General features: G+C 49.5%; 1 non-coding gene across 1 annotated transcript; it reads left to right on the top strand.

Moving 5' to 3' along the window:
• Positions 1-2,517: 2,517 nt before the first annotated feature.
• On the top strand, positions 2,518-2,621 carry LOC111724503. Its single transcript, XR_002772798.1, has one exon. It is a non-coding gene; the product is annotated as a U6 spliceosomal RNA (small nuclear RNA).
• The last annotated feature ends 10,440 nt before the right edge of the window (positions 2,622-13,061 follow it).

The raw sequence follows: 13,061 nt of genomic DNA, 5'->3' as shown, positions 1-13,061 counted from the left end.
AGCAACCTCCAACTCCTGGGCTCAAGCGAGTCTCCTGCCTCCGCCTCCCGAGTAGCTGGGACCATAGGTGCCCTCCACAACGCCCAGCTATTTTTTGGTTGCAGCTGTCATTGTTGTTTGGCAGGCTGGGGCTGGATTTGAACCCAGCCACCTTGGGTGTATGTGGCTGGCACCTTAGCCACTTGAGCCATAGGCGCCGAGCCTAGACTGAGACTCTTTAAGGGCAAGGAACACGTAATATATAGGTTTCAGAGTCAGACCTGGGATCAAATCCAGCCACTAGTAGGTGAGTGGCCTTGGGCCTGTCACTTCACCTTTCTGAACATCAGTCTTCCCAGCCACAAAATGGGAATAATAATATCTACTCTTCACACTTGTTATGAGGATGAAAGACATCATATAGTAGGTAGACTGCCATTCCTGTGGGTGAAAACTGGTTAAGTATCAGCTCTTTCATTTGGTCCAATCCAAAATGTCAAGCACTCAGCACAGTTTCTGGCACATACAATGCGCTCAGTAAATCGAAGCCGCTACTGAGATCTTCTGTTGTGCTAGGTGGGGGTCCAACTTGCACGTTCAGTGAATGAATGAATGAAAACAACCAGGATCAGGGCTGAGCAAGGGCTAGGTTGCAGATGGCTGTTCCCAAGGCCCAGAAGATGCTGATAGGTGATGGGGACTCCTCCTTTAGGCCAGGAGAGAGCCAGCCAGTGACCCCATGTGGCTGAGTTCACAGCCTCTGCCTGTCTGCTCTGGGCCCTGAAGAAGCATCCCCTCCACCTTGTGCCCTCCGTGTTTATTTCTCTTTCTTGCCCCATTTACTGAGCAAAAGTCTTGTTTTCAGGTTACCATAGTTACCATTTACTTGTACTTACACTGTGCCAGGCTCCAAGCTAAGCACTTTGCAGGCATTAACTCATTTACTCCTAACTACCTAACGCAGGTCCTATTTTTAACCCCTTGATGCAAGGTTTCTAACATTTTGTTTACAGACTATCATTTATAAACAGTAAAGTGCCCTCGTTTTTAATGTACGTTTCAAATTCAACGTTTTGACAAACGTATACCATCACCATGATCACTCTGCATTCATTTTTGTCACCCCCATTTTGGACCCCCTTGTACTCAATTCTCCCATGGATCCTCCCCACTCTCAGCCCCGGGTAATCGCAGATGTGCTTCCTGTCATAGTAGATTTGTTCTGACTTTTCTAGTTGCGCCTAAATGGAATCACGCGGTGAATACATTTTGCATTTGGCTTCTCTCGCTTATCTTTGGCTTTTTTCTTTCTAATTGCAGCTGTTGGCTGCAATTGGCTTGTTCCTTTTAATTGCTGAGTAGTTGTTACAGACTGAATTGTGTCGTCCCTCCCTCAAAGAAAATTTGTAAGTTGAAACCCTAACCCTCAAAGTGACTGTATTTAGAGATCAGGTCTTGGGAAGGTAATTAGGTGAAATGAGGTCATAAGAGTGGGGCCTTAGTCCACAGGACCAAGGTGCTTGTAAGAAGAGACACCAGAAGTGCATGTACACAGAGAAAAAGCCATGTGAAGACACATCTGCAAGCCCAAGTGAGAGACCTCAGGAGAAACCAGACCTGCCAGCACCTTGACCTTGGACTTCGTGCTCGCTCAAGGCAAAGAAACACATTCCTGTTGCCTAAGTCTCCAAGTCTAAGGTGTTTTATTGGGACAGCCTGAGCCAATGGACGGCAGATGGACAGCCAACAGTAGTGTTCCACCAACTGAGCACAATGTGTTCACCCATTAGAGGTGGTGGTTTGACAGATGAGGACACCAAGCCCCAAGACTTAGAGACACCCTGCAGCTTGCCTATGGTCCCACAGACCAGCTCAGAACTAAGCCCGAGCCTGTGGGCCTGTTCTCCACTGGGACAGAGCAGAAAGGAGCGCAAAGTGGGTAGGAACAGACAGCCAGTGGGGGACTGGTGCTCTGGGAGTGCCCGTTGCCCCAGCTGGAGCCCAAGGGCCTTTCCTGCTAGAAGGAGGCAGGGGAGGGGGAGGTCCCAGGGGGTCCTTCCAGGGAGGCCCCTTGTCTTTGCTTTCTGACAGTAGGACATAGAACAGGACCCAGCTGGAGGAGTGGCCCGTGCCCCACAGGCTGAGGAAGACCTGGGGCCAGACAGCAGGTCCTGGGGCTGTCCGGTGATAATGGAGACTGTCCAGTGGACGATCCTGTTGAGAACTCAGCTGAGCTTGCATAGGACCAGCCCTTGCCTTGTTAAGCCTTGGTCTACTTGTTGGCAAAATGGGGATGACATTAATAATTTACCCTCCAGGCAGTAGCTCCTGGGCTGGTTTGTGTCTAGTTTTGTTCATCTTCGTCTCTTCTATGGGAGGTCCTGGCACAGGCAGATCCCCAGCCAATATTTGGGGACTGAATGAACGATAGTTATGCTTTTCAAAGAGGAGAATGAGTAGCCTGGAAGCTTCCAGAGGGTGCCAGAAGCCACAGGTGCCCCTTCTTGGAATGTCCACTTTATTCAAAGAGGATGGAGGATGCTCGCTTTGGCAGCACATGGACTAAAAGTGGAACGATACAGAGATCAGCATGGCCCCTGCGCATGGATAACAGACAAATTCGTGAAGTGTTCCACATTTTAAAAAATTAAAGAGTATAGAGGACATAATGTGTAACAGTTAGGAGCTGCTGGCCCGGCACCCATAGCACAGTGGTTATGGCGCCAGCCACATGCACCAAGGGTGGCAGGTTCAAACCCGGCTCAGGACAGCTAAACAACAATGACAACAACAACAACAAAAATAGCCGGACATTGAGGCAGGTGCCTGTAGTCCCAGCTACTTGGGAAGCTGAGGCAAGAGGATCTCTTGAACCCAAGAGTTTCAGGTTGCTGTGAGCTATGATGCCACAGTACTCTAATGAGGGCGACAAAGTGAGACTCTCTCAAAAAAACAAAAACAAACAAAAAACATGTAACAGTTAATACAGGCTTTTTTTGTGCTAAACTATATAGTATAACAGTATGGTGGTCACTTAAAAAATTAACCATAGAACAGTCATACGTTTCAGTAATTCCACTTTTGGACATAAACCTAAAAGAACCAAAAGCAAGGACTCTAACTCCTGGGCTCCCAGTTTTGGGGTCAAGTGATCCTCCTGCTTCAGCTTCCCAAGTGGCTGGGACTACAGGTGCCCAGTTGGGAGCTAGGGTTTAATGGGCACAGAATTTCTGTTTGGGAAGACAAAGTTCTGGAGACGGATGGTGATGACGATTGGACAATAACATGGATGGACATAATGTCACCACTGAACTGTACACTGGAAATGGATAAAATAACAAAACCCATCATTTTAACCATGTCCAAGTGTACAATACAGTGCATTAAATGCATTTACTTTGTTGTGCAAAACATCATTTTATTTATTTTTTTATTGACACAAGAGTCTCACTTTGTCACCCTTGGTAGAGTGCTGTGGTGTCACAGCTCACAGCAACCTCTAACTCTTGGGCTCAAAAGATCCTCTTGCCTCGGCCTCCCAAGTAGCAGGGACTACAGGCACCTACCACAATGCCTGGCTGTTTCTCTAGAGACGGGGTCTTGCTCTGGCCACCATGCCCAGCCCAAAACATCATTTTAAAATTAAAAAAAAAAACAAGTGTGGCTCATTATGAAATAGGATGAAAAGTTCACAAGAATGTTGAAGATGAAATAATGAGATTTCAAGAAAGAACAACTACGTGTGGCTCAGCGCCTGTGGCTCAAGCCAAGCGGCTAAGGCACCAGCCACGTACACCAGAGCTGGCGGGTTGGAATCCAGCCCAGGCCTGCCAAACAATAATGACAACTACAACCAAAAAATAGCCGGGCGTTTTGGTAGTCCCAGTTACCTGGGAGGCTGAGGTAAGAGGATCACTCAAGCCCAAGAGTTGGAGGTTGCTATGAGCTGTAACGCCACAGCACTCTGCTCAGGGCGACAGCTTGAGGCTCTGTCTCAAAACAAACAAACAAAAAAAAGGAACTATCTGGCCTTGGAAGCTCCAAGGGGCAGCCGGTTCTGTCTAGTTCCTGGCTATGTCTTCAGGGCTCATCACAGACCCTGAGAACTGTTTTTTGTGTGAATGAATGAATGAGCAAATGAATTCAGTTCAGGTTTGCTCCAATTTCACCTTCACTCTCCTCTTCCCTTAAGGGCAGTTGATGGGAAAATGTCAAGGAATTCTGCCCAATAAAGCTCACGGCTCAAGGTCATTCCCCGAGTCCAGGCCTTCTAGAGGCAGCAGATCGGCCCTTGGGCGTGGGCGTAGGCCTGGGTGATGCTCCAGGTCTTCCCTTCCCTCTCTAGACTCTGGGTTCCCTTCCAGGAGGAATCCTGATAAGTCTTCCTCCCTAAGGGGACCATTGCTGTACCCTGCCCTAAGCTGGAACCCCAAACCTCAGTGCCTGCTTGTCTCCGTGAAGGAAGGAAGCAAGGAACAGGCTGAACCACACAGTGGAATGGGAAGCTTTTATGTACACAAAGGGAACTTTATTGTATTTTAATTATCAATTAATTAATTTGCTTAATTATTTAGAGACAAGGTCTCATTTTGTCCCCCAGGCTGGAATACAGTCACACAAGCATAGCTCACTGTAACCTTAAACTCCCGGTGTTTGGAATTTTTTATAATGAAATGTTTGAAAACATATTCTCAATATCTTTCTATACTATTACTTTTTTTTTGTTTCATTTCTGACACATAGAACAATGCTTTTCTTGATAGATCTCCTATTTGGGGATATTTATGTTGCTTTCAACTTTTCACTATGAAAACAGCATAATAATAAACATCTTGTTATAATTTCCCAGATTTCAGAATAAGCTTTCTTTTTTTTTTTTTTTTTTTTTTGTGAGACGGAGCCTCAAGCTATCCCCCTGGGTAGAGTGCCGTGGCTTCACAGCTCACAGCAACCTCCAACTCCTGGGCTCAAGCGAGTCTCCTGCCTCAGCCTCCCAAGTAGCTGGGACCACAGGCGCACGCCACAACGCCTGGCCATTTTTTGGTTGCAGCCATCATTGTTGTTTGGCGGGCCCGGGCTGGGGATTCGAACCTGCCACCTTAGGTGTATGTGGCTGGCGCCTTAGCCGCTTGAGCCACAGGCGCCGAGCCCAGAATAAGCTTTCGAATCATTATTTTAAAAGCCTGCACGAGGCCTCTATCTATTTAGCTAATCTCCCTGTGTTTGGACATTAAATTGTTCCACAATTTTTCATGTTAATCATATTAATCTTGATGAGTTTGGAAGCTATTTGGCCTGGACCCCAAGGTCCTAGATCTTTGTCCAGCACCTGTAAGCAGGGTCGTCTTGGAGATATAGGCACCGAGGACAATCTAGGCCAAAGTCAAGTTGAAAATTCACAGAGGCTTTGGTCCAAGACCTATCTGGGAAATCCAGATCTACCTCCCAACTCTGGGCTAGGTCTACTTCAGCTAGGTCTACTTTCCCCAGGCTCAGGGGCCTGCAGACACAATTCCTCCTGGGGATAAAGTACAAAGGGATGACAGCCTGAACCTCCCCTCAAGGTTAAAGTGTGCAGCCAACAATAATGCTGAAAAGATTAGCTTCCTTATACCACCTTTCCACAATTAGGGATTGTTTCCTTAGGCTAGAAATCTAACTCAACTGAGATGAAGAATCTGAATGTTTTTACTGCTCTTCAAGTATAAAGAAGTTCTTTTATTTTTTAATATATGATTTTTATTTTTCCTTTGTTTCTGGCCTTGTTGCAGCCCCTGGTGTGGGGGTGGAAGAAACCTAAATGAACTATATGAGATGGCCCTGTCCTCACTGAGCCCAGAGTTTGGACGTAGAGATGAAATACAGCTGTGAAGGCCACATGGTAGCAGAGAGACTTGACATGATCCAAGAAAGTATTCTCCAAGCTCAGAAGGGGAGAGTCCTCTCCCCTGGGGAGGCCAGAGAAGCTTCCTGGAGGAGGCAGGATAAAAACAGAGCCTGCAAGATTTGGGGGATGTGCCCATGCTGAGAAAGAGGAGGGGGGGAAATAACACAGAGGGAGGTGGGGTGGAGTGTGGCACCCCTAAGCCAAGCCAGGATGGAAGTCCAGGCAAGAAAACAAACTGAGTTTATTAGTGCCCAGTGCTGTGAAGCAGGCATGAGAGGGTCGCTTTAGGTGTGTTCATTTCATGGAGTCACAGTGTGTAATCAATGATTTTTTTGTGTCAGTAGCTGGTCTTTGGCCACAATAGGGGCTTGTTCTGGTAGTGGCACAAATGATGGAGCAGAATCCTCAGAAGAATAAGTCAACAGCCCATTACCACCTCCCACATGAGAGTCCTGAGTGGGGCCAGTCTACATTTTGTTTATTTATTTAGACAGAGTCTCACGATGTTGCCCCAGGCTAGAGTGCCATGGCATCAGCCTAGCCCACAGCAACCTCAAACTCCTAGGCTCAAGCCATCCTCTTGCCTCAGCCTCCCGAGTAGCTGAGACTACAGGTGCCCGCCACAATGCCCAGCTAAGTTTTCTATTTTTACTAGAGATGGGATCTTATTCTTGCTCAGGCTGAGCTTGAACTCCTGAGCTCAAACAAGCACACCTGGCCTAACTTTTTGCACTTTATTTAATGTTAAGAACATTGCAGGAAATTTGCAAAAGGAGCAAAAGGAAAAATGAAATTACCCCCAACCATCCCTTTCTATCACGCTATTACCAGACGAAGAGGGTCTGACCACCTGTCACTGTCAGCCAATATCGAGAAATTCCAATAAAAATGAAAAGAGGGGACATACCCTGTATGGTGATTTCCTAGTAACCCACCTAATCCGCCAGCCTTGTACTTCATCTTCTTCACCAAGTGTCCTTGGGGTGTGTACAAGCACGGTCACCAGGCAGAGCTGGGAGAGGCGTACAGAGGCGAACCAGGGGCTGGTCCCTGGGGCACCCAGGCCAAGAGGAAATGTGGGACGTCCACACCTGTGGAATGAGACCATAACTGCTCCGTGGGGCTGAAAGGGAAGAAGCTTGAAAATTTCTCCACACAGCACCTGGCCTAGAGCTGTGTGGGACCCAGGAGACCTGAGCCATTGCTCTTGGCTCTTTTTACTTTTAAACAGACAAAGGAGGGGGGTGTGTGTCCAAGACAGGTGGTCACAGGGGGTGTGGTTCTGTGAAAGGAGATGGCAGGCAGAGTTTTAGAATCGTTTTTCTTTCCATTGTAGAAGAAAAATCTCACTAAGGGAGAAAAGCAGGGTCTTGGCTGCTAATCATACTCTCTCTGCACTTGCCCATCCCCACCCCAGTTGAGAGCCTGGTTTAACATCAGCTGCTGCCCCCACTCCCCTCCATCTCTGTATACTTTGTACTCCTACCCCGTGACTCACACGCCTCAGCTCCATCAGGGCCCGATTGTTCTCCAGGCCTCCTTGGCCCAAAGCTCTTGATGGATTTGGTAATTGGAGTAATTACGGTAATTTTACCTTAAAGACAGACAGCTGCAGATTCCCTAGTGGGGTGCCCCCTTCCCGGGCCTCCTGCCAGCCAGTGTTCAGGAACAATGACAGTGGCCCCCTCTCTCCTCCCCACTCCCCCACAACTGCAAAGTGGTTGGGGTGGGGGTGGGGCATTCTCAATAGGAAGCACCTCTCACCCTCTTGGCAGCCACATTCCGCGCCGCCCCCCCTCAGGACAGGGGACAGCAAAATGAGTTTGCTAGGAATCATTTTCCTTTCCACCACCCCATCCTTGGTAAAACCAAGACAAAGGGAACTCCACCCCTCACAGGTAGGTCTATGGATCAAGTCCCTTGGGGGTCCCTAAAAGGTCTAATTGCACATACCCTGTGGTCTCCAGGAGTGAGGGGCAGAAAGGAATGATGGACCCCTGGACAGGGTGGAAGCAAGTGGCCTGCCCACAGCCAGGTACCAGGCAGCACCTGCACCCAGGCCAGAGACTGGGCTGCCCTGCCCCTAGCGGCAGCCTGCAGGATGTTCACCCTCTTTCTGGTGCCCTCAGATGCCAAAGCGCTAGTGCTTCTTCAGAGGACTTGGCAGGGGGAGGTCTCTTCTGATTTCAGGTTAGAAAGCTTCTCAGAGAGAGAGGAACTCCAATAAGGCCTTGAAGAATGTGTAAGACCCCATTGGAGTCCCTGGGAAGACCAGCAGGGCAGTCTCATGAAAGGGGATTTGGGGCCTGCACATAGCTGAGGGTAAACCTAGAGGTAACTCCATCCTCCCCACCCAAACCCCGCAGGCTGGTAAACTTCAGTGGGTTCCACAGGTTCCAAGAACCAGAGCTTACCCCCAATACTCAGCGGCTGGACCTGCAGGAGAAATACCCCTTTTGAGACAGCCTCAGGCAGTAAGGACGAGTGGGCTCCTCAGCACTTCAGCCTCCTCTGCCCCCAGGTGACCCACCCTGATCAGTGTCCACCTGGCCTCCCTTGGGCTCCTCAAGGCACTCAGCTCCAGCTGCCCACAGAGGTAGCTGGCTCCATGGTGCACTGCTATGGGAACCTTCCCTTCCCTGTCTCCTGTCCCCAACCCCTGCTGCTATTTCCTTCACTTCCCAAACACATTATGTCCACTGGAGTCCCTTTCTCAGGACTTGCTTCTGGGGACCACACTGAGACACTGCCTAAACCAGGGGATACTCGCATGGCTCTCTAGGGCTGCCCCGTGGGGTGTTCTAAGGTAACATCCAAGACCATGATCCACTCTCTCCTGAACCACCATGGTCAAGACACCTCTCTCTGGGGCCCACAGACTCTGGTTGGCCTCACCAGGGTCATCTTTCTGCCTTTTGTCCACCTATGTTCCTTCCACTAGGTCAGACTGGGGCTCCCTGTGTCCTGGGGATGCCTCTGGCTGCTAGGGGCAGACTACTTCTAGCCACAAGAAGGCATGGCCAGTGTGACACAGGAGCATCCCTGAATGCCCAGGGAGGGCTGGGCCCTTTCTCCTCCAGCCCTGGGGCAGAGAAGGCAGTCATGGCTGTAGAATTTGTTTACAGAGCTCTGCCTCTCACCTGGCTCAGGTGGGGAGCATCTCTCCACCTGCTCTAGGATGCCTACGTGTAGGCCCAAAAGGCTCCACCTACTCTCTCCGCAGCCAATCACTGCCTCCATGGGAGGGGTACAAAAGGAGGAGTATGGATGGGGTGGAGTGGGCAGGTAACCAGAGCTCCCTGAGGCCAGATGAGTCCCTTAGCCCAGGCCTCCTCAACAAGCTCTGTGTTCGGCCTGCCATGAAAGTGACAAGGGCTTGGGCTGAGATTTTTCTGCCCACCCCCGTCTTCAGAGCTTTTCCCTCAACTCTTCCCCTGGCTGGCCCCTTCTCATTTTTGGTCTCGGTTCCAGAGAGGTCATATCTGCCCCACACACATCACCTCGCACCCCTGGTTCCTGTCCACGCTGATGGTTTTCTATTGATGGCCAGCCTGTGGGACTCTGTCTGGGGTCTTTCTCTGGTACGGCAGGGTGCTCAGCCTGCCTGCCTTGGGGAAGGCTAGGGATACCACGGGGCACACTGCCCAGGTGGGAGTCAGTGGATACTACCCTTATCTTCCCTACCCCTTGATTGGCACATGTGGGAGTGAAAGGTGTAGTCTCCACGGTTCCCAGAGATCCCCAGCACCATGGCTGTCACCTGCCCGTTAGCCCTTGGATCCACCGCTCCCCATCTCCTTTTCCTCCACTGGACCTTCTGGGGTCACCCTCCAAATAAGTTACTTGCACCTCTGGTTCTTGACTCAAGGGTCTGCTTCTGGGGGCATCCAATCTAAGACCCTTCCCTGATCACTCCGAAGATACCTTCACCCACATTCCCACACCCTCTCTCCTCACTGTTTTATTTTCTCAGCAGACTTTTTATCACAGTATGAAATCTTTCTCAGTGTATCTCTCACTTGCTAGTCTGTGAGCCCCACAAGGGCTGGGGACCTCATTACTCTGGACTCAGCCCTGCACATGCAGGCAGAGTAGGCACTTGATACAATTTTTGTGGGACTCTGTAGATTCCCTTTTCCCTTTCATGTTCACCCTCCTCTTTGGTGATTTAGAAATAACAGACCAAATCTGTGGGAATGTACAGAGGTCAACAAGTTAGCTGCAGCTGCAGAGGTGGGCTAGAGCCCATGGCCTATTGTCCAACCCAGTCTGGCCACAACTAACTACTGCCTTGTCCAAAAAAGCACTTATCTGAATGCGAAGTGAGATATTACCTCTGCTTAGGTCCCTTGTCCAGGAAAACACTTCTGTCGCGCCCCCTCGGGCTCCTGTGGCCCTGGTCTCGGTTAGCGCAGGAAGGAACCAGGCGAGAGGTGGATTAGAAGCACAAGCTTGTGGAAGGCGGGCTAGCCCTTACTTTCCGGGTAACCCTGAGCAACCTCTGCACCAGCCTTTTATCAAAAGGGAATGATACAGGTGAGGGGAGTAATTAACAATGACTACGTGCTGAGGGCACGGGCTCCTCCCACAAGGAACTCCTGTGGAGGAATGGCCCGAGGTCCATGCCTCAGCTGCAGATCATCTTGCAGGGATGTTGGCGTCTCTTACACACTTCCATTTGAAGACATCTTTACAAATCCCACCCTCCTCTCTCTTAGAAGCTGGGGGCAGCAGGGAGTTTGTATTAGTTTTTTGAAGCTCCTCTAACAAATGCCACAGATTAGGTAGCTAAAACAACAAAAATCACATTTTCAGTCTGGAGGCTGGAAGTCCAAGATCAAGGTGCCAGAAGATTTTGTTTCTGGTAAGGGTTCTCTTCTCATGGGCTGTTCTCTGTCCTCTCCTAGAAAGAGAGTTAGGGGTTTCTTCCTCTTCTTATAAGGACCCCAGTCCCACTGGATTAGGACCCTACCCTATAACCCCATTTAATCTTAGTTACCTCCTTAAAGGCTCTGATATGGTAATCTTTGTGGTTAGAGCTTCAACATATGAATTCAGGGGATGCATTTCAGTTCATAACAGAGCTCCTTAGAAATAACATGATCCCAGCCCATGCTGGCTCCAGACTGCAAAGAGCCAGGAGGAGCTGGGTACCTGCTGTGAGCTATGCTAACCCAGTGGTGTGGCTGGTGCAGGATCATCAATCACGAGGATGCCACAGGGTGGGAGAAGATGAGCCCTCAGATAGCACCGAAGATGAATGGGGAAACTGACAATGTGATTAAAGTGGGGTCCTCCACTCTGCGTGCAAAGTTAGTACAGTCGTCCTGGGCCCCTGGCACCCCCAGAGGCACCTGCCCCCTCTCCTGCCAGCATGAGAGGATCCTCCCTCCAACCATGCGATGTCCTGTCATCCCCACCCTGTGAATGAGCAGGTGAGATGTGCAGTGGGATCAGTGCTGGTGCTGAGAACTGTGGGGAATAATATCATTAGTCACCATTTCAGGCTGCCTGGCTCTTGTAAATAATTAATAATAATAATGAGAGGGCTGGCTGAGCACTTGCTATAGTACAGGTACCTTGGATGCATTTCCTCATTTTCGTGTTTTAAATCAGGGAGATCAGAGTTAAAGCAGGTGGGGAGGGTAACAGCTCCTGGAGCAAACAAAGGGATAGAGAGAGATTGATTCACACGTTCATTCATCCGCCCAACCAGGTTTTTTGGGGGTTTTTTTGTTTTGTTTTGTTTTGTTTTGCTGGGGCTGGGTTTGAACCCGCCACCTCCGGCATATGGGGCCGGCGCCCTACTCCTTTGAGCCACAGGCGCCTCCCCACCCAACCAGTTTTTATTGAGCACCTACTGGTACCATCACATCCACATCACATCCTCCACATCCACAAAGGCGAGAAAACCCCACGTGATCTCTGCCTTCCTGGGGCTTCATCCTCATCAGGGAGACAGATGATAAAAAATGAATTCAACGTGATCATTTCAGATAGTGATAAATGCTACCGATAAAATTGACTAAGATGATGAAAGAGAGAGTAGGAGAGGAAGCAACTTGAGGTGGACGTCAGATGGGGTGGTCAGAGGAGGCCTCTCAAAGGAAGGCACCTCTGAGCTGAGACCCGAGGCAAAAGGATCTGGCCGTGGGAGCAGCTGGGGGAAGAGAGAACAGCAAGTGCAAAAGCTCAAAGTAGGGATGAACTTGGGTTGTCTGAGGAATTGGAAGGAGGCCTGTGTGGTTGGCTTTGCAGAATGAGGGGGAATGTGGGTGATTTGGTGACATTTCATTCTGGTAGAGAGTTAGGATATTTGTTAAATGGGATCCCTCTGGAAGGTTTTCAGTAGCAGGGCTTTCAACAGGATTGAATTACTATTTTAAAAGGACTACAGTAGCTGTTGCATGGAGGATAGATAGGAAGGCAGGAAGGGAGAGCAGCCAAAAGGCGTCAAAGCTTTGAGGCTTTGCGCCACCACCACCATCATCATCACCATAACCATTATCACCACCGTCATCACTACAATTATCATTGTCACCAACTTCAGCAGCATCATCACCATCATCACCATCATCATCCTTATTCTCATCACCTCCCAGGGTGAAGCAGACACTATGAATGCCCACTTGTCCCCTTTTATCAAGTGTCATTTCAGTTTACAGTGGCCAACTTCTAATCAACAGCATCTGTATCTCTTTACTCAAGGACAGTCTATGGCTACGGCAGCCCTAAGCCTCTGCTCAGGCAGGCTGGAAGTGCCAGGGAACCAACACCCACCCTCCTCAAGAGGAATTGAATAAACGTCCCAGCTCCCTTGCTCCTTGGGTGGGGAGCACTCGGATGAACATCTATCACATCAGTTCTCAGAGTTACCCAGTAGAGTGAGCTCTAGTTGCCCATGGCGGTGACTTGCTCGATGATGCTGCCTTTTATGGCTGCCTCCCCTTCTTTCTCTCCCATCCCAACAACCCCCTTGTGTTTCCCGAGTTCACCAGCTGCACCTGCATCTTTGCCTCACGTTCTGCTTCTGGAGAACCCAAACCTAAGATACTGGATGATTGTGAAAATTAAATTTCTAAGTCTCTCAGCATATATTAAATGCACAATAAATTCACTGTTGAGGCTCGGCGCCTGTGGCTCAAGCGGCTAAGGCGCCAGCCACATACACCTAAGGTGGCGGGTTCGAATCCAG

Source organism: Otolemur garnettii, unplaced genomic scaffold (assembly GCF_000181295.1).
Source record: "Otolemur garnettii isolate 467f Iridium unplaced genomic scaffold, OtoGar3 scaffold00023, whole genome shotgun sequence".
In the NCBI taxonomy this organism is placed as follows: Eukaryota; Metazoa; Chordata; class Mammalia; order Primates; family Galagidae; genus Otolemur; species Otolemur garnettii.
The sequence above is the reverse complement of the archived record's forward strand: the minus strand, read 5'-3'. Positions and strand labels throughout refer to the sequence as shown.